This window comes from Sciurus vulgaris (genome assembly GCF_902686455.1).
Source record: "Sciurus vulgaris genome assembly, chromosome: 8".
Lineage (NCBI taxonomy): Eukaryota > Metazoa > Chordata > Mammalia > Rodentia > Sciuridae > Sciurus > Sciurus vulgaris.
Genome location: NC_136468.1, coordinates 62,261,800 through 62,289,719, shown reverse-complemented (window position 1 = coordinate 62,289,719; position 27,920 = coordinate 62,261,800). Strand labels below are relative to the sequence as shown.

At 37.1% G+C, this 27,920-nt stretch overlaps 1 protein-coding gene across 1 annotated transcript in view; it reads left to right on the top strand.

The window, feature by feature from the left end:
• GNAI1 (G protein subunit alpha i1) overlaps nucleotides 1-27,920 on the top strand; it is an 82,491-nt gene that overhangs the window by 22,421 nt on the left and 32,150 nt on the right. The window lies entirely within an intron of this gene.

The following is a 27,920-nucleotide window of genomic DNA, read 5'->3' as shown; positions in this document are numbered from 1 at the left end:
CTTCATCTGTGAAGTTGGCAGGAAACACCTGTCTCATGAGAAATGTGGGAGGATTAGAGATGAGTGTCTGGTCGGGGGCACATGCTGGGTGCTCATTATGTGGTACTGATGTTGCCTTCACTGAGTTAGTTGGATCCTTCATTAACCATCAGTAAACAAGTGAGTTGTTTCTGTTCCTTTTTTCATAGGTCTGTGCTTAGAGGCAGCTCTCCTGCCTTTAATCTGCTCATATTAATTCTCAGAAAGTATAGCACACGCTTCAGGAGACTGATTGTTTGGTATCCACACAGCATCTGTTGGCATTCTTCATGTTAGTGTTCCAAGAATACAGTTGGTTAGAAGCTCCTCATATAGTACTTTGCAGTTTATCATGAAGTGACATATTATCTCGTTTGATGCTCACAACTCTGTTGGTGTTGTTTTACTGGTCAGGTGTGCGAGCATCGGAGAAATTGTGGCTACTTTATGAAGGCACCTACTTATTTACTTGGAGATTAGTTTTTTCTGAGAAGGAAATTAGATCTTAAATCAGCAGCTGCATGTTGTTTTGAGAAGTATTTGAGAAGTTAATTGAGTACGGCTTTGGTGACTAAAGAGAAATCTGTTACACGATTTTGATTTGGAGAATTGAGAATTTAAGAATGTCTGCTATTTACCACTGGGCATGGTAGTGAAATTTTCCACTCCTTAATTCTGTTTTTAAAAACAAAGAATTTATTTAGATGTCATATGTTTTTAGAAGTGCATTATGACTTTGCAATGTAAATGCTCTGGGTTCCTATTGAATTAAATTAAATATGCATTTATCTATGGTGTTATTGTTGCATAAGACTATGCTTGTTTCTAAAGTGGAAGCATCACAATCTGAAATACTCTGAATCATGGACTGGTAGCAAACTGAGACCAAAGAGATTTTTTGTATTCCTTGGTCTATTCTTCTATTCAAAAAACTGAAATTATCCCTGCATCTACTGCATCATAGAATTGTATAGCAAATTGAGCACCGCAAAGGTGCTCAATTGTTCCGTTTATTCCTGTTTGCCAGACAGTGTCTTAAGGGACTTAAAGATATTATATTCTTGAATGCCTGTGTTATAAACTGAATAATACATTCCCCCACAATTCTTGATGCCTGGACCTGCAATATGATAGTATTTGGAAGTGGGAACTTTTGGGAAGTAATTGAGTTTGGATGATGTCATGAAATGGAGCCCCATGATGGCACTGGTGACCATATTGGGGGATGAAGGGACCAGAACTCTCTCTACCATGAGAGGATACAGCAAGTAAGTAGCCATCTATAACCAGGAAGAGAGCCCTCACCAAGAACCTGACCATGCTGGTAGTCTGATCTCAGACTTCAAACTTTCAGGGTGAACTAAATTCTTGTTGTGGAAGCCACCTGATCTGTGGTGTGTAGCAGCCTAAACTAAGACAGCATGGTAATGTGCCACAGAGTTTTTCTGGTTCTTCATCTTTATATGTAATCCTACAGCAACTCACTAAGGAAGCTTGTATTAAACTTATTTTATAGATGAGGAAACGTACTGGGCTAATCTCATGCTTCCCAAACTGATGGCACACAGCCTTATGCTGAGAATAAGACAATCATCAGGAAGAGTACTATCGTACGTACATCTTTATAATGTGTTGAGTCACAGAAAAATTAGCTGCATTCTTTTCAGTTTTATGGTTTCAAAGAGAAAGTTCTACTCTCCTAGCTGCCTCTTCAGGAGAAGTAAAAAATCACTCCACCTAGAAAGAAACCCTTCTTGGTCATGAATACTTTGAACAACTGCTTGAGATGGGAGCACATGTTTGAGACACTTAACTGGGTGAAGTAATAAAGACACTTACCTGGGAGAAGTAATAAAGAGTCCTTGTTCAGGCACACAGTAGGACTTGGTGGCTGAGCACAGTGGGTGGGTTTGAGATGCTGTGTGGGAAGAGATTGAAAAAAATTGTGGTGACTTTTGGTGGAAAGCAGCAGTGAGGAAATGCGGATGTGTGTGGGTAGGACTGATAGGTTTCTGCTCAGCATTGTGTGATATAAATGTTATTCCCTGTCTCCCTACAAAGTCTTTATTAGATTTTTTTTTTTTTTTCTAATAATTTGTAAAGCTAGATTTGTTTTAAGGAAGGTGGCCAAATTCTCACTGTAGCTTCAAGGGAGGCTTAGAAGATTGCTTGGGCCACCCAGGGAGGCTGACGCATCTGGGTTTCACTTGTCTCCCTCTGACTTGTGTTTATTTCCCTTGGCAATATACATATCAGTTCTTTTGCTCAGCTTCTGAAAGGGTTTAGATATTAGATGTACAGAATGGTCCTTATCCTAAAACCCCCTCAGTATTTTAAACTAAATAACTTTAGTTTTGTAATCATTTTTATTGCATTACCCCCAAAACTTTCACTACCATGCAGACTCTTCTGTGGGTAGGGTCATATAAAATCCAGGTGCATACTGAATAATAGCGAGTATTTTCACCTTGCTTGGTCTCTACACGTCCTCTTAGCAATGTCTGTTTATAGTAAATTCTCCATGATTTTGTTTTTGTGTTTATCAAGCTCTTCACTGTTGGCACCCTGGCTGTATTCAACTAAAATTTAATTATGTAACTACTTAGATAAGCCAGGGACACACATTTGAGAGTTTGAGCATTTTTAGTATATTTGAGTATATTGGAGCATTTGAGTATATTTTACATTAATTTTAAAATATGGAAAGATAGTTTACTCTAGACAAGTAGTACTGATTTTTGAGTAATAGTGCTGATTAGTTCTCCTTCCATCTTTTGCCTAACGCATAGTCAGTATGAATTCTTTATCACAGCATCCACATGGTGGTATTAGCTCATTACACAGCATTCTTTAAATAAAGTCATCCCACCAGATACAGACTCGCCCGGTTGACTGTTGTTGGCCTTGTATTCTTACCTTGAATGCAGGAACGTCAGGGGATATATAGGAAAGCTTTGCTGATGTTAGGCTGCTCTAGGTCTCAGATGCAGTCATGCTTTTCCTCTAATAATCCTATCTGATCTGGCCTGTCCATTTTTAGTGAACCTGTGCTATTTCCAGTGCTCTCTTTTGAGTACTCAGACTGTACCTCTTAAAGAGTTGTCTTCAAAATTGGCAGAACTTGACTCTAGGCTTTATCAGTTTTACCCCACCCTTTTAATTTGGGGCACTTGTTCATCCTCTACTTCTCTAATGTGCTCCATGACTTTTCGGATTCCATTTGATGAGTTTACAAAGGTTCCAGTCCATTTGAGAAGCAGGAATGATGACTTAATAATAGCTGGTTGACATTTCAGAGCATTAGAGCACCACTTACTTCTTTATTTGGCCTTTAAACAATAAGGGGGAGGAATCAGAGAAAAGAAGTAGTTCAGAAAATAAAGCTTATGAGAAAAGCTGAAGAAGGTATTATTTATCCCCTAAGGAGAGAAAGTTGAAGACTTTAGATGTGAGAATGTATTGAAATGGCCAGCTGTTTTGCACATTCCACAGAGACCAAACAAAAGGAAATGGATTTAAGTTGTATTCAAGGATTTATATTGAGTATAAATTGAATTTTGTGATTCTAAATATTGTTCATCTCTGGAGTGACATTTTGGAGGAAGTTGTGAATTTTCTCCTCTCTCGAATCTCTAAATATAACACAAATTTTCATTTCTCAGTAACGTTGGAGTCTTAAGTGCTCCCAGAGGCTAGCAGATACTAGGTGACCTTCACAAGCCCTTCCTGGCTCAGTGATTCTTCTCACAAATCTCCCACACATCTTGAGCTCTGTTGCATTAGGTTCACTTATGTTCTTTCTCTTCTGTCTTTTAAAGTACTGTTAACATTCCATCATGAATCTGCTAATGGAAAAGTGACCATGCAGTTTGGTGTGCTCTCCTCAGTGTAAAAATAAAACTCTGCTTTGTATGTTTATAGAAAACATAAATACTTCATGCAGTATTTCAGTAATTTAAAAAGCATGAGATAAAAAAAAGCATGAGATACTTAATAAATTATTTTAAAAGATAGTCTCTGCAGTTTGCCTTCAGAGTTTTGGCAGAACATTTTTTTTTTTTTTCTGTTGTGAAATTGAACATGCCATGCATTTGTTTTAATTTTTTTTCTTTTAAACAGTTTATTACTAGTTAGTTCTTTTGGTTAAAATATCCTGTAGCTGGAGGTATTTTTTACTATTAATACTTTAAGGTAGGTTACTACTGAGTATGTCATGTTATCTCTCCCAAATGAAAAATGCTGTTTGAAAATGTCATCCCTGAAAGGTTCTCATTTGGAAATGAAATGAAGCATAGCTATAAACAAAGTATTAAAGTAATTATTTCCATAACTGTTGCTGTACCATTTGGATAGCATCATCTCATTTCTCCTTACTTTGTACGTCAGTGTAAATTAATGACCAAGAATGTAAATTAATATAAAAATTTGACTTCTGAATCTCCATTTATAAATGATGTGGTTTTGGATAACTTGTTTATTAATCTTTAAGCCTCCATGTTACCATTTATAATATAATGTAGTAATGGCAAGATGCTTGTTAGTGAAAAATGAATGCAAAATACTCAACATAGTGCTTGCTACGTAGTAAGAATTTAAAGGTAATTATTTTCAGGCGTTAAAGAAAACAGATACAGTTTGCTTACTACTGTTCACTGGGCATTATGCTAAGCCCTTTTCAGAGCTTTTTCTCTGAGGGAACTCTCATGCTTGCATTGGGAATTTAGCTAGAAACTTGTAATTGTGATGGAGGAGGGAGCATAGAACAACTTCAGAAAGTGGGGTTAGATAATAGCTTGATCATTGGAAAAAACAGAACTTCCAAATTGTTGTTGTTTTTTTTTTTTAAAGAAGAGGGTATTATTTTATTTAGATTATTTCCTTTGTACAAAATAGATTGGTACATTGTTCCTATAAGTAATCATAAGGTAGGTGGTGGAATAAAGTTTTCCTGTGCTTGAGTATAAATGATTGTACATAGGCCATTGTTGGAAGAAGGGGAGACACTCTTAGTTCCATTGTGAATTTACATACAGATATGAATTTAATGGTTTTGTTTGACTTTAGGATTACTCATACTGAATTTTGATTCTAATTTGTTTCCTTAACTCTATGTAGGATAATTTATTTTAGTCTCTTTAAATTACACGGGTGCATTACTTTTAAAGATAGTTTTGACAATAATATCTCTATTTATAAAGCTGTTTTCATCCTCCCCGCACACTAATCCTAATGTTGTGGATGAAGTGTTATAAATAAGTCTACTCCTATGCGTAATGCTTTCCTATGTGTAATACATACATTGTATATGTGCGTGCAGATTCCATGTGCTCTTTACTTGTTAGTGTTCAGGTTTATATGTTAACAAGATCTGCAGAGTATTTTTGTCATGACAGATTTATTTGTCCTCATTAGGATATAGTACCTGGGGTGTCATGTCCCCTAGAGAGCTGATGAGGTGGATGGCTGCTTTATAAACGATAGCTAGTGAGAGTGAGTAGGTTAATTCACGGCTCTTTCCTAGTCGTGTTTCATAACCTGAAGTCATCCTAGGGCCATTATTGGTTTCATAGATTTCTTGGAGTTGGAAAGAATCTTGGAGTTGACCCTCACCCAGCCTTGCAGCTAATGTGAGAATGACCTTTGTCCTTCTACATCTCTAACTAATGAGCATCCAGCTTCTGAGTAATATACATGGATGGATGAGAGAAAGACGAGGAAGTTTTTTCTCGCAGTGCTTAGCAGCCTGTGGAAAACAATCATTTACAGTGTATGTAATGTATAACGGGAGGCATATGGATTTAATAACTTCACTTTTCTGTACTTTGTACTTGCTCCTAAAGTGAAGAATGAGTCAGATGGCTGGCTGGTCAAAAAAAAAAAAAGTACAGAACCAGTGGTTCATTCCCATCCTTATCAGATCCAGTGCTCCCTTTTGTAACACATAATTTTAATGCCTCCTATAATATTTTGAAACACAATTTGTAGACAATAACCTATCTTTATCCTTTTTTTCTTTCTTTCCTTTTTTTTTTTTTTTTGGCACTAAAGATTGAACCCTCAGGCGCTTAACTACTGAGTCATATCCCCAGCCCCCTTACACAAACACACCCACCACAGTTATTTAGAGGCAGGGTCTCATTAACTTGCTTAGGTCTCTCTAAGTTGCTTGAGGTTGACTTTGAACTTGTGATCCTCCTGCTTCAGCCTCCCGAGCCACTGGGATTATAGGCATGAACCAGCATATCTGGCAATAATCTATCTCAATATATTTACTAAAAGACCATCAGTATGACATGCCCCAACTGTAATGTAGAAAAGAAGAGAAATTAATTTATAATTTTTCAGTATGTAAGTGCTTTTCAGCCACAACGACTTTGTTTTAAAAGTCAGATAATTGTTCCCATACATAGAATCATTTGCAGTTTGTTACACATGCAAGCTTCAGTAGACTTGCCAATGAGAATATGATTTGCAGAAATGGTGCTCAGTTTTTCCAAAATTTCCAGTTGTCAAGGATACTGTCTTATCTCCATTTACGCAGTAGTTTCATTCATGGAAAAGCTCAGTATATATTAAAGCCATGCAGAAGGGTCTTTGTGTTCATGTGGAAGGTGGAGTTAGATATTATGAAAATTTTCTTTTTACCAACAGGTTATCCAAAGGGTCATAGGAAAATTGTGCAGTCTAAGGACAGTACTTCATTGATAGGATTGTTCTATATCTTGTAGTAGTTTAGGCAGCTATTTCAGTGACCAAAAATGCCCTTGCAGATTTCCACCACACTGCCCTATGCTGACTCTATTAGAGCTTCAAACAGCCACTTGAAGCTCCCTCACACCAGATAATTTACATGAACCTGAATCTTTCAAAGGAGGTTTAGAAATCTCTAGTCATATGACCTGATTCTATATTTAGAAGACACAAAAAACTCCACTAGAAAACTTCTAGAACTCATAAATAAATTCAGCAAAGTAGCAGGATATAAAATTAACATTCATAACTCAATTGCTTTTCTATATATCAGTAATGAGTCAACTGAAAGAAATCAGGAAAACTATCCCATTCACAGTAGCCTCAAAGAAAATAAAATATTTGACAATTAATCTAACAAAAGAGGTGAAAGACTTCTATAATGAAAACTACAGAACTGAAGAAATTGAAGAAGACCTTGGACGATGGAGATATCTCCCATGTTCCTGGATAGGCAAAATTAATATTGTCAAAATGCCATACTACCGAAAGCACTATTCAGGTTTAATGCAGTTCTATTAAGGTTCCAGTGATGTTCTTCATAGAAATAGAAAAAGCAGACATGCAATTCATTTGGAAAAATAAGAGGCCCAGAATATCCAAAGCAATCCTTAGCAAGAAAAGTGAAGCAGGAAATATCACAATACCAGACCTAAAATTATACTACAGAGCTATGGTAACAAAAACACCATGGTACTGGCACCAAAATAGGCATGAAGACCAGTGGAACAGAACAGAAGACACAGAGACAAACCCTCATAAATACAGTTATCTCACATAGACAGAGGCTCCATAATCATACATTGGAGAAAATATAACCTCTTCAACAAATAGTGCTGAGAAAACTGGAAGTCCATATGTAATAAAATGAAATTAAACTCCTATCTCACCCTCCACAAAACTCAAGTCTAAGTGGATCCAGGAGCTAGGCATCAGACCAGAGATCCTGCATCTACTAGATGAAAAAGTAGGCCCAAATCTCTATCATGTCAGCTTAGGAACTGAATTCCTCAATGAGACTCCTAAACAAGAAGTAAAATTAAGAATAAGTGGGATGGTATCAAAGTAAAAAGCTTCTTCACAGCAAAGGAAACAGTAAGAACATGAACAAGAGAGCCTACTGAGTGGGAGAAAATCTTTGCCCCTGCACCTTGGGGCATTCATCTCCAGGATATATAAGGAACTCGAAAAACGTAACACCAAAAAACCAAATAACCCAATCAATAACTGTGCTAAGTAACTGAACAGACACTTCACAGAAAAAGAGACCCAATCAACAATTATATGAAAAACTGTTCAACATCTCTAGCAATTAGAAAAATGCAAATCATAACTACGCTAAGATTTCATCTCCAGTCTGAATGGCAATTATCAAGAATACAAGCAGCAATGAGTGTTGGCAAGGATGTGGGGGAAAAGGTACACTCATACATTGCTGGTGGGGTTGCAAATTGGTGCAAACACTTGGGAAAGCAGTATGGAGATTCCTCAGAAAACTTGGAATAAAAACACCATTTGTCCCTGCTATCCCACTCCTCGGTTTATACTCAAAGGACTTAAAAATCAGCATACTACAGTGATGCAGCCACATCAGTGTTTATAGCAGCTCAATTCACACTAACTAAACTATAGAACCAATCTAGATGCCCTTCATTAAATGAATGAATGAAGAAAATATACATATACCCAATGGAATATTACTCAGTCATAAAGAATAAAATTATGGCATTTGCCAGTAACTGAATGGAACTGGAGACTGTCATGCCAAGTGAAATAAGCCAATCCCTCAAAACCAAAGGCCAAATATTCTCTCTGATGTGTGGACACAGATTCACAATAGGTAGTGGGGTGCGGGAGTGGAGGTTCATCAGATTAGACAGGGAGAATGGAGGAAAAGAAGGGGAATGAGAATGGAAAAGTCAGTAGAATGAATTGGACACAACTTTCCTATGTTATTATATGAATACATGACCAGTGTAACTTCACATCATGGACAACCACAAAAATGGAAAGTTATACTCCATGTATGTATGATATGTCAAAATATATTCTACTGTCATGAATACTTAAAAAGAACAACATAGATGATTTTTTCAAGATTACCATGAAATTTGTTAGAAAAAAGACCTTATCTATACAGAGGCCACAACTGGACCACCAGATTCACTTTCGTGTGCATGTATCCAAATATACATAATACAAAATTTATCACTTTAACCATTTTAAGAGTACTGTATAGGAGAATTAACTCTTGTTCCATTGCTCAGCCATCACTGTAATCCATCTCCAGAACTCCTATGTCATCCTGGACTGAAACTCTGCACCCAGTAAATAATTCCCCATTGCCTCTTCCTGATAATGGACACATTCTACTTTGTGTTTCTATGAATTTGACTGTTCTGAATAACTCATATAACTATTGGAATCATGCAGAAATACTGTCCTTTTGTGTCTGGCTTATTTCACTTAGCATAATGTCATCAAACTGCATCCATTTTGTTGCAAGTATCAGAGTTTCTTCCCTTCTAAAGTCAAAAAAATTCCACTATTTATATACAACACCACATTTGTTCATCCCTTCACCCATCAGTGTACATTTGGGTAGATTCCATTTTTGGGCTATTGTGAAGGATGCTGCAGTGAATAGGAGTGTGCCGTTGTCTCTTTGAGACCTGACTTTTAATTCTCCAGAGGATATAGCCAGAAGGAGAATTGCTGGATCATATAGTAATTTATTTTTTAAATATCAGAAAAAAACCTAGGTTTTAATTAATTAATTACATTTATTATTTTAACCGTGACACTGTTTTCCATAGCATCTGTACCATTTCATATTTCCACTCACGATATACGTGATTTCCATTTTTTCTACATCCTTGCTTGCCAACCTTTTTTTTTTTTTCTTTTAATAGTAGCCACCCTAATAGATGGGAGGTAGTGTCGCATGGTGGTTTTGATTTGCGTTTTCCTACTGATTACTGATGTTGAGTATCTTTTCATGTGCTTTATTGCTGTATATGTATCTTCTTTGGAGAAATGTATATTCAAGTCTCTTGTCCATTTTTAAATGGGTTCTTTGTGGTCTGCTGTTGATCTGTAGTAGTTCTATGTGTATTCTTGCTGTTAATCCTTTATCAGATAAAAGATTTGCAAGTATCTTCTTCTTCAGGTTACCTTTTTATTTTCTTTCAGTGTGCAAGTTTTTTATTTTGGTGTCTAGTATATACTATGTTTTCTTTTATTGTTTGTGCTTTTGACATCATATCCAAGAAATAGCTGTCAAATCCAATGTTATATGTTTTCTCCTATATTTTCTTCTAAGAGTTTTGTAAATTTTATTGCTTATGTTTAGATCTTTAGTCCATTTTAAGTTAATTTTTGTATATGATATAAGGTCAAGATTCAATTCTATTTACATGTGGTTGTCTGATTTACTGGATTTTTAACTTTTTTCATTTTGAAAATTGTTATTTATAGGCTTAATATCTTACCATTTCAATGTCCTAAACACCTCGTCATATGTAATTTTTCCTATTTAAATCTATTTTCTACATGTTATCTAATGTACTTCATTTTTTATCAAATATGTGCACAATTTATTTTTAAAAATTACTTCAGTTCTTTTAGCAAACCCTTTTTAGTCTTCCTCATTTTTAACCACCATGTGTCTTAACTCTTTTCACTACCCCACTAGATATATTACTGACTTTGAAGGCTGTTTTTCCGTTGTAAGATGACTGTTTTTATTATAAAGTGATATCTTGTTATTATAAAAAGAACTTACCAGAAAAGATGTATAAATTAGAAAATGGAAAACACTCACTATCCCAAACCTCAGGGGATGACAAGCTTTTCAGAAACGGATTGTATATGTATATGCTTATATACATATATTTAATCTACTTATATACTTTCATGGCTTGTGCCTGTACATTTTTCTGTATTGACTCATGCAGAATCGTCACATTTTTAATGCTTATAAAAATATATTGTGTGCATATGGCCGTATGATAATTTCTTTAATGACTCTCCTATTCTTGGTAACTTAGTTTTTCTTCATATTGTTAAATGTATAGAAGTGTTTAGGACAAATTGCTAAAAAGGATCATACTGTTTGGATTTAGAAGGATTTTTAAGGCTTTGAAGTGTGGTGCCGGTTGCCTGTGAAAGATGGCAGCAGCTCTGCTCCCAGTGACAATGTGTGAGCGTACTCCTGCTTCCAACCCTTGCCAACAGTTTAGCATACTGGTTTGACCAAAGGTATTTTACTATGGTTTTTTTTGACAATAAATGGTATCAGCTGTTTTAATGTCGCTGGGCCTTTGTATCCTGTATGTTTCCCCTGATGCCCTTCCTTCTGCTTTGTTTTCCATTTATTGTTGCTTGTTCTGTCCTTATTCCCTGTTGGTTTCATTTTCCAGGTTTTCATGTAAATAATATTTTTCTTATCATCCTCTTTCTGTACATCTTTCCTTTATGGTTTTGATTCTATTTTCATCATTTCGTTACAACAAAATAATTTATGATTTTTTTTCCCTTTTAAAGTACTCTTAGATTCAAACTAGGGAGCGAGAATCATGACGGTTGTAAGGAAACCCTGCCTCCTACACCTGGCTTTGGGGTGGCTTTCATACACTTGCTTCACAGCAGCCCTCCTGGGCTCTCTTTCATAAAGTTTTGTCATGACTGCTAAATGGACTCAAACCTTTGAACTTCTCCAGGTCTAGAGACTCATGGGCCAAAATGTCCTCCCGAGGAAATATTTCACTAGCACTGAAGTCATAGAAGTACGATTCTTTCATATCAAATACCACCCATCTGCTAAGTATAAAATCTTTAGACTCCTACTTTATATGAATAGTTTTTCAGCAAACTGGTCAGAAGTGCTGCTCGGAAGGGCACTTCAATGGAAAAATCCATAGAAGGGGAGGTAGATTGAGGTTCCATGCAGAGGAGGTCCAGTTTACCTGAGCAAGGAACCAAGTGTCGGTCAGTGTTTCCAAATGATTTTGTGGGAAAGACAACAGTGGCATAACTATAATTAGGATTTTAAATATCATTCATAGATTATTTTGATAATTATTGATTAGTGAAATTTTATTAACTGTTATTTATTTTTTGTTTTTTTATGCATGACAGTAGAGTATATTTTGACATAGTATACATACATGGAGTATAACTTCCCATTCTCATAGTTGTACATGATGTGGAGTTACACTGGTCGTGCATTCATACATGAATCAAGGAAAGTTATTTCTGATTCATTCTACTGTCTTTCCTATTCCCAATCCCCCTCGCTTTCCTCCGTTCATTCCCCTTTATCTAATCGAGTGAACTTCTGTTCTTCCCTCCCTGCCCCACTGTGTGTTACCATCTGCCTGTCAGAGAGAATATTCGGCCTTTGATTTTTTTTTAAATTGGCTTATTTTACTTAGCATCTATTAACTTTTGTAGATAAATTTGTTGAAATCTGATTCAACAACCATGTAATCTATCTGTTTAAAGTGTACAGTTAAGTGTTTTTGAGTGTATTCACAATATCCTGCAGCCATTGCCATGGTAAATTTTAGAATATTTCTATACCCTGCCTTCCAGGAGTTACCCCTGATTTCTCCTTAGGCCCCATCCCACACCACTAAGGAACCTCAAATCTACTTTCTCTATAGATTTGACATTTCTGGACAATTTGTGTAAGTAAAATCATGTATAGTAATACGTGATCTTGTGTTTGGCTTCTGTCACTTAGCATATTGTTTGTAAGGTCCATCAGTGTTCTGCATGGATCAGTATGTACTTTTTCCTTTTTATGGAATAAAATAATTCCATAATAATAATTCCATTGTGTGGGCAGGCCACATTTTTATTCATCAGTTGGTGGACATCTGGATTGTTTCCATCTTTGGGCTATGGTGAATATTGCTACTATGGACATTCATGAGTAACTTTTTAGATGGGCATCTGTTTCATTTCACAACTCTTGGTTATAAAGTAGGATTGGAAATGTTGGTTCAAATGGTAACTCTGTTTAACTTTCTGAAGAACAGCCAGAATGTTTTCCCCAGTAACTGTATTCACATGCCTGAGGACAGTGTGTGAGGGCTCCCTCTCTTGATTATCCTTCCACCATCCTGTGGATTTGAAGTAGTATCTTTTTTTATTCTTTTTAGATATACATGACAGTAGAGTGTATTTTGACATATTATACATACATGGAGTATAACTTATTCTAATTAGGATCCCATTCTTACAGTTGTACTTGATGTGGAGTTTCGCTGGTCATGTATTCATATATGATCACAGGAAAGTTACTCATTCTGCTGAGAAGTAGAATCTTTATTGTGGTATTGGTGTTCATTTCTCTGATGACTGATGGCCTTGCATATTTTTTGGGCTGTTATGGTTTGGATGTGAGGTGTCCCCCAACTGTGTGAGACAATTCAAGAAGGCGTAGACGTGAAATGACTGGGTTATGAGAGCCTTAACAATCAGTGGGTTAACTCACACTGATTAGTGGTAACTGAAAGCCGGTAGGATGTGGCAGGAGTTGGTGGGTCCCTGGAACCTTGCTTGTGGGGTTTATTATTTTGTGGATGGTGAGGGAGTGTCTCTCTCTCTCTCTCTCTCTCTCTCTCTCTCTCTCTCTCTCTCTCTCTCTCTCTCTCTCTCTCTCTCTCTCTCTCTCTCTCTCTCTCTTTTTCTCCCTCTCCCCTTCCTGCTGTGATGTCTTGATCAACTTTCCTCCACTGCGCTCTTCTACCATGATGTTCTGCTCACCTTGAGCCCCGAGGATTGAAGCCAGCAGTTCATGAACTGAGACATCTGAAACTGTGAGACATCTGAAACTGTGAGACCTAAAGAAATTTCTCCTCTAATTGTTCTCATCAGGTCTTTTTGGTCATGGCAGTGAAAAAGCTGACTAAAACATCAGGTTTATTAACTTTTATTACCTCTTAAAACTTATGTGTACTAAATCCCTAATGGAAGCTGTAATGTGGCATTTAAATTTTAGAATGGGTCAAGGGGACATCACATTTTGTTAATTCTGAAATACAAATTTTTCACATTTAATATCACCGTAATCTCAGAGCGAACTCATTATGGCTATAGTAAAGGCATTTTGAAAAAGAAAATCCATTTGATAGTTTTTAAAAGGTTTGTTTCTTCTGGTTTTATAGTCCTAGAGAAACTAGTACAAGTAGAAACTAAAATTTTCTCAAATTAGGATCAAATGCTTTCTTCTCATAGATAATCAGACCAAAATATTTAAATAACTCATGATGTGAAGTCTCCTTATTGACATAAACCTTTTCTGATTTGTGGCCAATACTGGCCACTTTTTAAAAAAAAAAAAATCTTTATCATGTCTTAGCCAATTTTGAGGGATTTGATACAGTATTTATCCTCATTGTATTAAAAAAAAAGAACTCCCATTTCTTGTAAAGAAAGCTTATGAACTGATTGGTATTAAGACTTTTTGCTTATATTCTTCTTTATAAGCTTTAGGTCTGTATGTTTATTACCTGAAAGGTGCAGGGGCTCAGGGAAAGCTATCTGTCATTGTCAGTCTCACGCCCCTTGTGTGGAGACAGGCTGACAGGAAGGCTTGTCTTTCATTGATCTCCATTGGACTTTGACCCTCTGTAGAACTGACTGTGGCCAGAATGTATGAACCCAGTAGTCTCATTGACGTCTATATGAATCTTACATTTTAATGTAACTACATGAATCAGGATAGACAGTGTTAATGATTTCCAGCAGTGTAATCTAGCAGCATTTTGCCCCACTTTCTTTTTAACTTACCTCTTGATGTAAAATGACATCTAGACACTATATACGTGTGTGTGTGTGTGTGTGTGTGTGTGTGTGTGTGTGTGTGAGAGAGAGAGAGAGAGAGAGAGAGAGAGAGAGAGAGAGAGAGAGAGAATAGAGAGAGAATAGAGGACTGGGTGGGGGTGGCAATCCTATTGACAGAAGATATAGTTTTATAGATTCTGGCATGAGATTAATAGATTATTTCTTTTCCAGAGCCAGATTTGCCTCTGTATAACTGTTGTTACTGATTTTAATTTTAGTCTCTTGAGCATCACATTACAACTTCTCTTTCTGTGTGAGGGCTCTCTAGCTATTTATCACAAATCTTATTTCGTCCTAGTCTTGTTAACCTTCTAAACATTCCTCCCTCCCTCATCTATTTTTCAAATGAAATGGTTTTTAGCTTTCTACGTCATCTGTTGCATGTAAACTTATTTATCAATGTCCTTCCTAGAAGAATGGTTTTAAAAATGGTATATAAAATGTTAGTGGACCAAAGAAAAATACAGTAGGGCCATAGTTCTTATACTTTGGTATTTTACATACTTGCACGTGTTTTATTTGTATCAATTTTTCTGTAATTCTTTTTTTTTTTTTTTTTTTTTTTGCGGTACTGGGGATGGAACTCAGGGCCTTGTGCTTGCAAGGCAAGCACTCTACCAGCTGAGCTATCTCCCCAGCCCAATTTTTCTGTAATTCTTTATGTCATTTTCTTGGTTTTCATTAATTTAGTCCTTATAGTGAGTTACTGCATACATTAATCTGCTATTGAAATATATTAATAGCAGGTGTTGATATTTTAAGAAAACCATGCACATGTGTTAAGCACTTCCTTTCCTTACCACACAGTGTGAAGTGTTTTCCTGCCACCTGTTCCTCCCCTGCTGTACACAGGGACCACAACTCTTGTTGCCACTGACTCTGTTCTCAATGTCTAACATTGTGTATCTCATTTAGTAGATATTTAATCCAATTTTTTGAATGAAGAATCAGATATTGTGATGGTTCCTTTGTATGACTCCCTCCTTGTAATCTCCATCAAACTTTAGAGAATCAGGAGATCTACACTTTATTCAACTTTGACTTTGTTGTCTCAACACAGTTGCTGAAGTTCTGAGTGTGGAGTAGACAAATCATTTATAAGAATCATTTGACTAGACAGTGATTGGGGAATGTAAAAAGAGGTGAGGCTGAAAACATTTGGATCCAAGTCCTAGAATGCTTAGATGCCTTGCAAAGAAGTTTGTGGTAAAAGAGTTGATACAGATTTAAACATTTTAGAAAAATACTTCTGAACTGGGGAGATAGCTCAGATGGTAGAGTGCTTGCCTTGCAAGCACAAGGCCCTGAGTTTGATCCCCAGTACCGCAAAAAAAAAAAGAAAAAAAAAAAATACTTCTGAAAGGAAGTGGAGGTTAAGTTTTAGACTGAGGCAGGGAGAAATTTGCTCTGTAAAGATGGGATTAGAACTCATCTGTCAACAACAACCTGTCATAAGGGGAAATCCTAAAAAAAACAGTTGTAAACACACCTTGGGTCTTTTATTTTAGTTGAAAACACATCCATGTACTTTTGTCCAGCAATCTTTTGGTGTAGGATCATGCTCTTTTGTTTTTTAAGTATGATTCACTAAATACTGTTTAGAATTTTTTTTGCATGTCTATAATGGATCCCTTATTTCCAGTTAGTTTCTTTCAAGTGAGTGAAAATATAATACTTGCAAAGCAATTGAACAGTTCTTCCAGATTTTAAATTCACTAGAATTTCACTCACTACTTAACAGTTTTTCTCACCCTTACCTATTCTTTTTTTAGCAATTTGCCTGATTTGTTGTTTTGCAAAGGCATTCAACTTAGTTTTCAGAAGGGAAACCAAAACCAATTTAAAAACCCTCAAATCTAGGATTGTAGCTCAGTGGTAGGGTGCTTGCCTAGTATGAGTGAGGTACTGGGTTTGATCCTCAGCACCACATAAAAAATAAACAAAATAGAGTTATATATATTTCAAAAAGATTGTATCCAGCTTAAGGAAAAAAAAAAAAAAAACCTCAGATATCCAACTCTTTCATTTTTGCATGTATTTAATTGCACAATATTTAATTTTTAAAAATTAAAGTTGAGACAGTGGGAAAGGAAATAAAATAAGCTTATGGAGTGCAGTAGAAGCTTCTGGTTATCCCCCACAAGTACATTGTCCTTCACTCTATTTGTGGGCACATCCCTACATAGCTAGTGACTCTATTTCCCAGCCTTACTTGCAACCTGTTGAGACCGGAAGCCTAGGGGGATGTGAGGAGAAACAATGGGAACTTTCAGGTCTTGTTTTTCGAAGAAAAGGTATCCCTCCACTTGCCCTGCTTGTTCTTTTCCTCTCGCTAACTGCAAGGCACATGTGCAGGTGGGGTCCTGAACGTGTATCTGAGGTGGAAACGGTGTCATTGAAGATGGCAGAGCAAAAGCACAATATTTATACCTCTTTCTATATATGTTTAAAAACCAATTACTTAGGTATTAATAACGAGACTTTGAAGAATTGATTCACCCTGTTGTTTGAATATAGAGGGAAAAATTATTTTAATTTAGCCTAAAATTAGGCTATCTTCTGCTGACAATAGGGAAAAAATACAAAATGTTAAGAAAAATTACAATATGTTTATGCCTTCGTCAAGTTCTGAAAATGTAAACAGTCCGCCAATGTAGTGCTTAGATTAAAATGCTTCATTTCTTGCCTTGCTCCCCTTCTGCTGTTCTCCCTAATCGGTGTAGGGACACAGAGGGTGGACAGAAGGGGAGGAAAGAGTGGCTCCCGTGAGCCCTTTCTGTCAAGGATAGTCTGGTCCCTTTGATGTGCTGTGCCCTGCTTCCTCTGGTCTGGAAGGCGAAGGCTCTCTCCCAGACACCCCTGGCATCACAGTCAAAATCACTGTGCTGCAGCTTGTGATTTGCCTAGAGCCTGCTTGCCCGAGCTCCCTCCAAGTGCCAGCCTCAGATCTTTCATGTAAGTCTGTGTAGGGCTACGGTCTTGGTGGCTGTCACTCCTGCTACCATGTATTTGGCCATGTAATGGCCTGGTGTCAACCCAGTAAACGTAGTTTCTGAAAACTGGAGGTACCTTGGTTGGGGAAACTGGACCCCAGAGGCACCCCTGCTTAAACATGGTATGATCCCCTTTGGGGCCCAAGTTGATTAGGGCCTCAAATTGGGAGAAAGTGCAGGGGAGGAGTGGAGGCAGGGATGATCATGAAACTTGAGAGTAAAAGTAATTTGCTATGACTAGAGTGTGAGATTTATGTGCATGAGTGATGAGATGGGAAGGTGGGTAGATGCAAATGAGTTTAAAGAAGATGATTTTATTCAGCTTTAATCATGGGAGAGATGTGACTGAATTTTTCTAAATAAATTACATAATTTTGATTCAGTCTTATGTACAATGTAAAAATTTGGAAATTGCGGAAATGTTTGAGGAATAAAATTGCATTACTCAGATATCAACACTTATCTCTTCAGTGTATTCTCATGTACTTTTCTTGTTGCATGAATATATGTATATTTATAGATTATTTTAAAATTCTGTTTTTTATTCCCCCTCAACTTGTTGTTTTTGTGATTTTTGCTATTCTTTCAGAATATCCCAGTTGCCTAGAATAGTGCCTGACACACAGTCAGTACTGAATAAATACTTGTTAGTGATTGAACTTATTTGGAGCCCTGGAATGTCCCTGGGAAACAAGTGATATCCACAGCAACCCAGGATTCTTTTTCAACCCCTGTACTTCATGAATACTGGTATTTTTTTCTTGTGAATTAATGATAGTTCCTACTGTATTAAAGAAATCTGTGCTTTGATACTCATTAATTGTGAATCTTTTCCCATTCTGTAGTTTATGTTTTTATTTTATTCATGTTGCTTTTTTTTTTAATTTCAGATGTTGATAGACCTTTTATTTTATTCATTTATTTTTATGTGGTGCTGAGAATCATACTCAGTGCCTCACACATGCTAGGTAAGCGCTCCACCACTGAGCCACAACCCCAGCCCCTCATGATATTTTTTTAAACATGTAGGTTTTAGAATTGAATTTTTTGTTCATATATATGTATATTCATATATATAAATTCAGCCAACTTTTAAAAATATTGCCAGCAAAAAGCCAAGCTCTGTATCAAAGAAACTTAACTTGACCAAGACCTAAAGAAAACATGTTTATTTCTTCTATATAAGATAGCTAAGGTTAGATAGTGCAGGGATGTTCTGCCCATATGGCCTAGGGACCCAAGTTCCTGCCTTCTCCTTGCTCCATAAGCTCCTGGGCATTATTCTAATCCACGTGTTCAGAACAAGTCCATAGTGACACCCATTGTCACATGTAGGGGCAGGAGAGAGAGGGTCCATGGTTGCCCTTTTCTTCTACACATTTGTCACGTGACTTTGGTGAGCAGTATGGGAATATAGCTCCAGCCACAGCAGAGTAGGGTGAGATGTGTTGTCTCTAGCTGGACATATATGCTCCCAGCCACTGTCTCTTTGTTGTTGTTGTAGTTGTTGTTGTTGTTGTTTTATGCTGGGGATCACATGTGCTAGGAAAATGTTCCACCACTGAGCTCCACCCCTAGCCCCAGCTACTACTCTTCCATTTCAGTACAGTGAAAGGAGAGAAACCCTTAGTGTGCAGTCATAAGTTTCTACCACTCTTTCTTTGTTTCATGTGTCTTCTGTTAGAATTCTAGACCTCCTTCCATAGCTCATGTAAATATTCACTGGCATTTTCTTATGCGTTATGGAATACCATGGAATACCTGCCTTCTGCCCTCCCTCTTGCTAGTGCGTAAATGTCTTTTGAGCTCCTGCTGTGTGCCAAGGGTAGGATACAATAGGTGTGTTCCCTGGGAATACCATGGCAATAAATAAGGACCACATCCTATTTTTATTAGTGGTCAAACTATAGTATTAAGCTGCTGACTAGAAATTGAAAACCCAAACATTATTCCATTTAAAAATTAGATTTTCCCTCCCTCCTTCACCACCAAATACACAACTAACAAAGAGCATTCTAACAGGTTACCAAATGTTCTGTGTCACTTTTAATTAATCCCTAAATTTCTGGCAATTATGGGCACTTCTAGCCATTGTCTTTAAAACTGTACTCCTTTAAAAATTTCCACTCCTTTTTTTCTTTCTCCAAATGGCAGCTAAACAGGTTTGTCTAACAAATTCAAATAAGTAAATAAGGACCCTTCTCACCTAGTTTATGTTTGGGTAGGTGAGGAGGACATTAATCATCCATATTTGGATGATCAACAGACCCTAGGGGCAGTCTGGGATACCATTTCATAATAGTAGGATGTTGATCTATCACCTTTTCTATTGTGTTGTTACTTGTACCAGTGGTACCAAAGTAATACTGGGTCAGGTTTCTGGCACATTAGGATAAAGTCAGTAATGCCAAAGCATACTACTAGTTACTGTAATTTTTTTTTCATTACTTTGCACCTGTGGTCTAAAAAAAAAATAGCAGAAGCAGGAACAATTAAGCACACATCTCTTTAGTATTCTGCATGATCAAATAGGAATTGTACCTGAAGTACTCCTGCTGAATAATGAAGCATGATGGTTTTCCTGAGGAGAGCAGTTGTATGATGAGTTGTGAACTGGTAATCGTCCTTTTCTTGGGAAACTGATTTTGCTTGGAAGGCTGGCAAGCTGTGGTTAGTCTGACTTGGGGAATTGGCAGAGTTAGCCTTTCACTCCAAGGAAAACAGCTAACAGTATATGTGTCTATAGTAAAATAAGCTTTCAAGAAAAAAAGGAAAAATTAAAACACACACACACACACACACACACACACACACACACACCAACTTCTCTCTGCCACTGGAATTTTGTAGTCTTCCCAAGATTGTGTGTGTGTGTGTGTGTGTGTGTGTGTGTGTGTGTGTGTGTATACTAATATCATGAGCTATGTCAACATTCATTTCTGCTTAACTCAGTGAACCAATTTCAAAAACAGACATTAATAAAAGAACCATTTCAAGTACAAGATAGACCAGTGGATTTAATGTACCAAAGTATGAAAAGTTCATATGAATGGTTCAGATTTCACATTGTAGCAACACTTTAGGGTGGTTCCCCTTTTCACATTTGTGTAGAATCAAAGACTATCCACAGTTATCTGTAAATGCTATTAAAATATTCTTTCTTTTTCTAATTACAAAATTGTGTGAAAATGAATTTTCTTCATGTATTTCAGCCAAAATATTATGCCATGACATATTAAATGCAGTAGATATGAGAATCCAGATGCCTTTTATTAAGCAGTGTGCAAAAAAAGTAAAATAATGCTACTTGTTAGTTGTGTATTTGGGGGTGAAGGAGGGAAAATCTAATTTTTAAATGGAATAATGTTTGGGTTTTCAATTTCTAGGCAGCAGCTTAATACTATATTTTGATCACTAATAAAAATAGTATGTGGTCCTCAATATTTTGCTTGCCTCAAAATCACTTGGGTTTAAAACTACAGATTTCTAGACCTATTTCCAGAGTTTCTAATTTAGTAAGTTTTGACTCAATCCTGTGAATATCCTTTTCTAACAAATTCTGGATGTTGTAATTCTTCTACCATGCTTTGATAACAACCTTTATTGTACCTGTTTCTTTGAATTTGTTAGACAAACCTGTTTAGCTGCCATTTGGAGAAAGAAAAAAAATGAGTGGAAATTTTTAAAGTAGTACAGTTTTAAAGACAATGGCTAGAAGTGCCCATAATTGCCAGAAATTTAGGGATTAATTAAAATTGCCACAGAACATTTGGTAACCTGTTAGAATCACGTATGTTGGCAGAAGACAGGAGATTCCTGGTTCATAGGCAAAAAGGACTTCATTATAGCCATTGCAGTCTCCAGAGTTAGCGTTGGTGGAGATTTACCAAGCTCCAGTTCTCTAATGGTAACATGGGAAAACTGGGTGATGGCTATACCAGCATTAGGTTGTATTACAGTGCAGGAGTTCTGAACTTAGGGGTTCCTCATTTTCTTTTATTGTAATGAACAGTGAGTCAGCCTGACCTTTATTCTGGAGGATACATAACATTTATTATACTGGACAGTAAACAAACCTTCCTTTTCTCTAGTGGAAGACAGCATCTCTATCTTCCAAGGTTATTCTCTACACATATACTCTTGTGAGGCAGTTGTGAACATAGGCGGCCAGTCCTCTGCTCACACATGTTCACAGATGAGAGAGGCCCATCAGGAACTGTAACTTGACCTAGGAAAAGCTGGAAGTTTACATTGGTGGATTATTTACCAATCTGTAATAGTAAATACCTTAGAAAAAGCAAGAACAGTTAAACTTTAGACACAGTTATATATGTTCCCTGATGAAGCAAACATTCCCCTTGTGTGGTTCTAAATTATTTTTGTAAATGTGTAAATTGTCACTGGAATTCCTTGTTCTTATAGGTCTTATATGAGCTATAGAACAAAACATTTTAAAAATGGATATAAATATTATAAATTTAAAAAGTTAAAGTAATATAACAGTTACGGATACATTAGCTACATCGAATTGCACTTGCAGTGTGTCTTTTGGCATACTGCTTCTACAGTTGGCTTCCAATGACTGATTTTCCCACATCTTTCTGCTGTGTAAACTTCTGCAGCTCTGATTTGTGAAGTGTATGGTGATTATCATTTGATCTTCACTTGGTGCAACTGCATTAACTTCCTTTGTTGTTCCCTCATTAACTCAGGATAATTAAAGTAATACTACTTGGCACAGGGTTAGTCCAAAACTCTTGGGTCCATGTGAAAGAAAGCAAATTCATACCTGGCTCTTGCAACTTGGAAGTCAAGGTGGGCTTGTTCCTTGGTTATGATTCAAGTGATAGATTTCCTGCGTTGCCCGTGTCAGTCCTGGAACCTGAACTTAGGGGTTCCCAATTTTTAAAATATGTATAATGTACAGGAAATCTGGCTGACCTCAGAAGTATCCCAGGCTGGATGGTAATTACATCTGCCCCAGCTATGATTTCATTGACAGGTATAAGCAGTGCTGACTAGATTCTCATCCCAACTTTCTTCTAGTCTCCGTGCTGCTTTCCTGTTTTGTCCCCATCTTTTAATGGTGTTTTCTGTGACGTGATAATGGAAAATGATATTTGTGGGCCATTTTTCATATCATCTTTTTATCACTGTGGTCTTTCTTGATAGCTTTCACTTAAAGACCAGAGAAGGAATCTTTTTGGCTCCTTGATCTCCTTCCTTCCTTGGGAATAGGAGGAGGAAATCACTGTATGCAAAAGTGATTGTTTTGTAAGTGTGTGTGTATGTGTGTGTGTGTTTGTGTGTATGTGTGTATGTAGTTTTTACACATACTAGTTTGTAAGATATTTTGTTTAATGGTTGGTAAAAGACCCAGAAGCATAAAGAATTTCATGCCCAATCACATATTCCCATGATCCAGCGGAGACACAATTCTGTCTTCGATGGTCAGAAGACAGGTGATTCATAACTAGATCAGATAGAGTTGTGCATTGAAGGATTCCCAAAGCACACTATATGACACTTGCCTAAGGATCTTATGTATCCATAAATATACATCAATATATATTTATATCTATCTATAAATACATATTGATATTTATATAACAAGTATCTATAATATATAAATATAAACTCAGATGTAGATGTTGAAATTGTATTACTGTTGAGACATGTGAAATCACACGTGACTCCGTTTCTCATTTTTTATTCCTATACAAATAAAAACACTGAATTAAAAATTATTGCAGAAACCTTTGGACTACCACCACTGTGGCCTCCAGTTCCATTCTTTCTCACCCTCATCTTCTGGGTCTATAGACCCGAATTGTAGAAACATTGGTCTGCCAGTTAGGGTGACTGAATCATGACAGTTTAGGATGACAGGCCAGAGCTTCAAGTGCTACACACAATTTTTCTTCATGACATTGTCCTTTTTAGTAGTCTTGTGTATACATTTATTCTTTTTTTTTTTTTAACCATGTAACTTTATTCTTCCATAGTTCTGGAGGATAAAGCTCCAAAATTAAGGTGTCAACCCACATACATATGTCCTCACATTTTATTTATACACTTATTTGTCTTCAAACATTCAGATTGATTTCATTTTTTGACTATCACAGATGTGCTACAGTAAACATACAGATAGTTCTTGAACATTGATTTTATTTCTTTTGTGTCATTCATTCTTCATATGTTTGTTGGTATAATACCAATCTTAGGCATGAATGGCTTAACATGCCATTTTGTCCGGAATTAAGGTTGAGGAAAGTGGATTATTTTGAGGATCTGGATTTTGGTGTTTATGGGTATTGTCAAGTTATTCTTACATCCAAGAATTTCAGGTATATCACTCATACACATATGTGTATGTGTGTACATACATGTGCAGACACACATGTTTATTTAAATATAAATTTGGAGCTGCTTACAGCTAAATAGAAAAGACCTTAGATTATTCCCCTGTTGGGGCATTACAGTTAAAAACAAAATCTCCTCCCGTCCCTGAATTCCTCTTCACAAAAGTAGTAGAGAGTGAAAACATTTTTATTATTTAATAAATAATAAAACCAGAAGATGATGTGACGCAGAGACAATCTGCTAAGAGATTGTAAAGACAGAAAATAATTCCCCCTTCATAGAGTCAAACTAGTACAACCTGTTACATACCTGCTGACAACACGAAGAGCAGCAGCCCTTAAATAGGAGAACTTGACCCCACTTTTTGTCACACATGTCCATCCTAAGTGTACTGTGGCAGTTGGAGTGGCCATCTGTGTTAGGCTAACTGGCCTCATCCAGAGGGAAATAAGCTTCTGGTCTTGAGGACAGGAGGTAGTAGGCAGTAGACTTGGACATTGAGTGATAGGGGCCTTGTGTCTTTGAAGTATACATTTCAAAGAGGATTCCCAGGCCTTGAGAAAGATACTTCAGGTCATCAAGCTGGCAAAAGGACTACTTAGTCTGTGTGTGTGTGTGTGTGTATATATATATATATACACACTTACGAGAGGGAAAAGTACTTCTAATTATAGTCTTCCTAAAGTAAATGCTCTAAAGAAAGGAGGGAGGGAATCTTTCCTTTTACTTTTTAACTGGGAGAATTAAGCCTCTTATTTTTAATTTATATTTCCCATTATATCCATTATGTCTTTATTTGCTTCTCTCTTAAATAAAAAGACCTTGATCTTGTTAATCTTATAGTCGTATTATGATAAATAGAAATGACTTTTAAGTGTACTTGTAATTTAGTTACATTCCATTTAAACTAAATTTAGTTTGATTTAATGTAAACATTTTAAATTGTTAAAGTCTACGTGAATAATTAGAATTCGTTAAAGGAGAATGATGATATCAGGAATTCAAGGTAAGGTTACTTGACTAAAATCACCATGTTAAATGTAACATTAGGCAGAGAGTTAGACAAAGGATGTTCTTTTAAAAGATAATTGTATTTGTTTTTTAAGGTCAGTGTTGTTGTTGTTGTTTGATTTTGTTTTTAACCCTTGCCAGCAGTTAAAATTTGAAAGCTTCCTATATTGCCTTTCAGTAAAATCAGGGACAGAGACACTATTTGATAATCATCTTTATATTGATAAATTATATACCTCTTTTCAAAGAACTGACATCTAGCTAGTGGTTGCTTGACTTGGCTCTTGATTTGTTTTTGGTTTTCCCCTCCCTCTCCCTTCCCTTGTCCTCCCTGTCCACCTTTCTCTTTTATGGATCCCATTAGCAGGCAGTGCAGATGCCGTCCCTCTTGGTGTACTGTGGTGGTTCCTGTGCCCTTCCAGCATCCGTGTGTGCAGTTGTATTTGCTTTGCTAAGCTCCGCTTCACACACCTGCTGGGCTCTGCATTTGCTCTCAGAGCTGCAGTCTTCTGTCAGCCACTTCCTCCTCAAAGGAGGCCTCAGGGAGGGCTCCTCCTGCTTCCCCTTAGGGCTTTATAGCCACAGGCCTGCTGTGAGCATCTGTCCACATTCTCAGCCTCTGGGAGCCTCAGGCCGCCCTGCCCCTCCCCTAAAGGCTCCGTCACTCCAAGGTGACCGGCTTTACAGGCCCTGTAGTTACCTTGACTGATCAGCTCTTATGACCCCAGTGGTCACACACTTTGATCTTTCCTGACTGATACATGCTGTGTATGGATTTCTTGCTTCTTCTAGAAGTTGCTGTTGGCGGAGTAGAAACATTTTTTATGCCACCCAGGATTTAAGGAAAAATTATTAGCTGCCTGGCTGAGTTCTGGGTACTTCTGGGAGAATGTACCCCTTTTTCCCTGCCCCTGTCCCTTTACCATCCCTTTGTGGACTTTTTGTTTTGTTTTGTTTTGTTTTGTTTCTAATTGCTTCCTGCTGACCTCTCAGTTGTGACTGTGCTGACTGAAGTTTGTGGAGAACAATTTTTTTACTCTTTCCTATGTGCTGTATAGAAAGACCATCTGTATTAAGCATGTTGAAACTTTCACCATGCCGAGTTTCTAATTTTCCTGCTAGGAACCTCTCCATATGGAAGTGAGAAAACTAATTACATAAATTGCCAAGTTTGAGAATTTTTTGCAGGGTTTCTGCCTCTGGCTATCTATTCCACAGAGTACCTTCTCATTAGTAAAGAAAGTGGGAACCCAGTTAATAAGACTGGTGTCTCCATTCTTTAATGTTAAGCAAATTTCAGGACTTTTGAACCACAAATCACAGACTAGATGCTTATTGCAAAATAAGCTAAGTACCCCATGTTACTAATTATTTTAAGAGAGAGAAAGCAAATTCAAATTTAAAGATAATATCTAACATCAGGAATTTTTATTTTTTCTTGTTGAGGCTTACAATTTATCTGTACACATATAATTCAACTGGGAATAGTATTATTCTTTACCATTTCTGATTTCCTCCCTTGTGTAGCTCTTAAACCTCTTGAGCTTATATCTCTCAAGCATTTCTCTGGGTGCCTGAGTCGTTTCACTCGCAGAGGGGACTGTGGGCGGCTGTTCACTGGGGCTCCCGGGGGGCTGTGGAATCATCACCTTCTGTATGGGTCCTGGGGTGTGTCATGACCCCTCCCTGCACGGCAGCTGCTGACTCAGCATGCAGTTTTCCAGAAACTGGTGGCCTCTTGGAGACAACCCTATTGGAAACTGCCCGCCCATGCAGGTTTGGTGGCCTGCCCCTGGCTTAGAGAGATGTGTGAGCCATAATGCCTGCAATTGTACTGCTTCCAGAGCCAAGTACACTGTTGTTGATTAATAAATAATGGGTTGTTTATCTTGGAATGTTTATATTGGCAGATGCCCTGAAAGATTCAAAAGCTGTCTGTAAGTGAAGAATGCCCTTATTGTTTATTCAGCTCCTGATTTTCTATTTAATGTGAGGGTATCTTGGGCAAATTTCTTGAATATCAGACCACAAGTAAATCTTCTGCACTTTTCTCCTTACATTTCTCAAAGAGGCCATTTAATTCCAACCTGTAGTTGTAAATCATCTCCAAGGCCTCTGATGTTTTGTGTATATACTTATGTGTGTGTATGTCTGTCTGTCTGTCTGTCTAGATGTGCGTTGGCATGTGTGTTTGGCTCTAGGGAGAAAGGAGCAAAGGAAAAGATGAAGCCTGGAGTGTTGCCATCTAGTTTTATCAGTCACAAATAGCTGAAGTAAACTTAAGAACATTTCTGGTTGGTTGACTGTGTCTAGCACAACATAGCTGCTGAGAATTCAGACAGGAAGGTGTGCAAAGTGAAAGGCAGCAGGAGTCACATGTGGAGTGGGTCAGAGGGTTGACACAGGAGATAGGTTTAATGATTGATAGAGGATCACCAGGTGACAACATGAAGCGAGGAGAGTGTATTTTGTTAGGGAAAACAGTCTGTTTGAAGGCTTGTTGCATGGCCAGCAGCAGGTATTCAGTAATGCTAAGCTTAAAACGCTGTAGGAATGACCCTGGGAAAATGGGGCTCAGGTGAAGAGAATCCTGGATTCTGTCCCTTAAACAGTAATAAATTCCTCTAGGATGTGTAGTTGTGGCAGTCGCCTCATCCTGTCTTACCTTTGTTTGTCTCTGCTCAGATATTCTCAAAATCCAGCAATTGAGAGGTCTGACAAATTGGTCTAATTTAATATAAAGATAGCAGTTACTGCTAAGTGGGAAGGGTATGTAAGAGGACACTGACATTGAAAGTGGTCATTTCATTAGTAATATTTTCATGTTGGGATAGTATAATGCAAGGGACTCAAATCATGAAGAGACCCTGCATTGTGTAAAGAGTGAAGGAGTTTTGAATAAGGCTTTTTGATTTGTATGAAAGGAATATG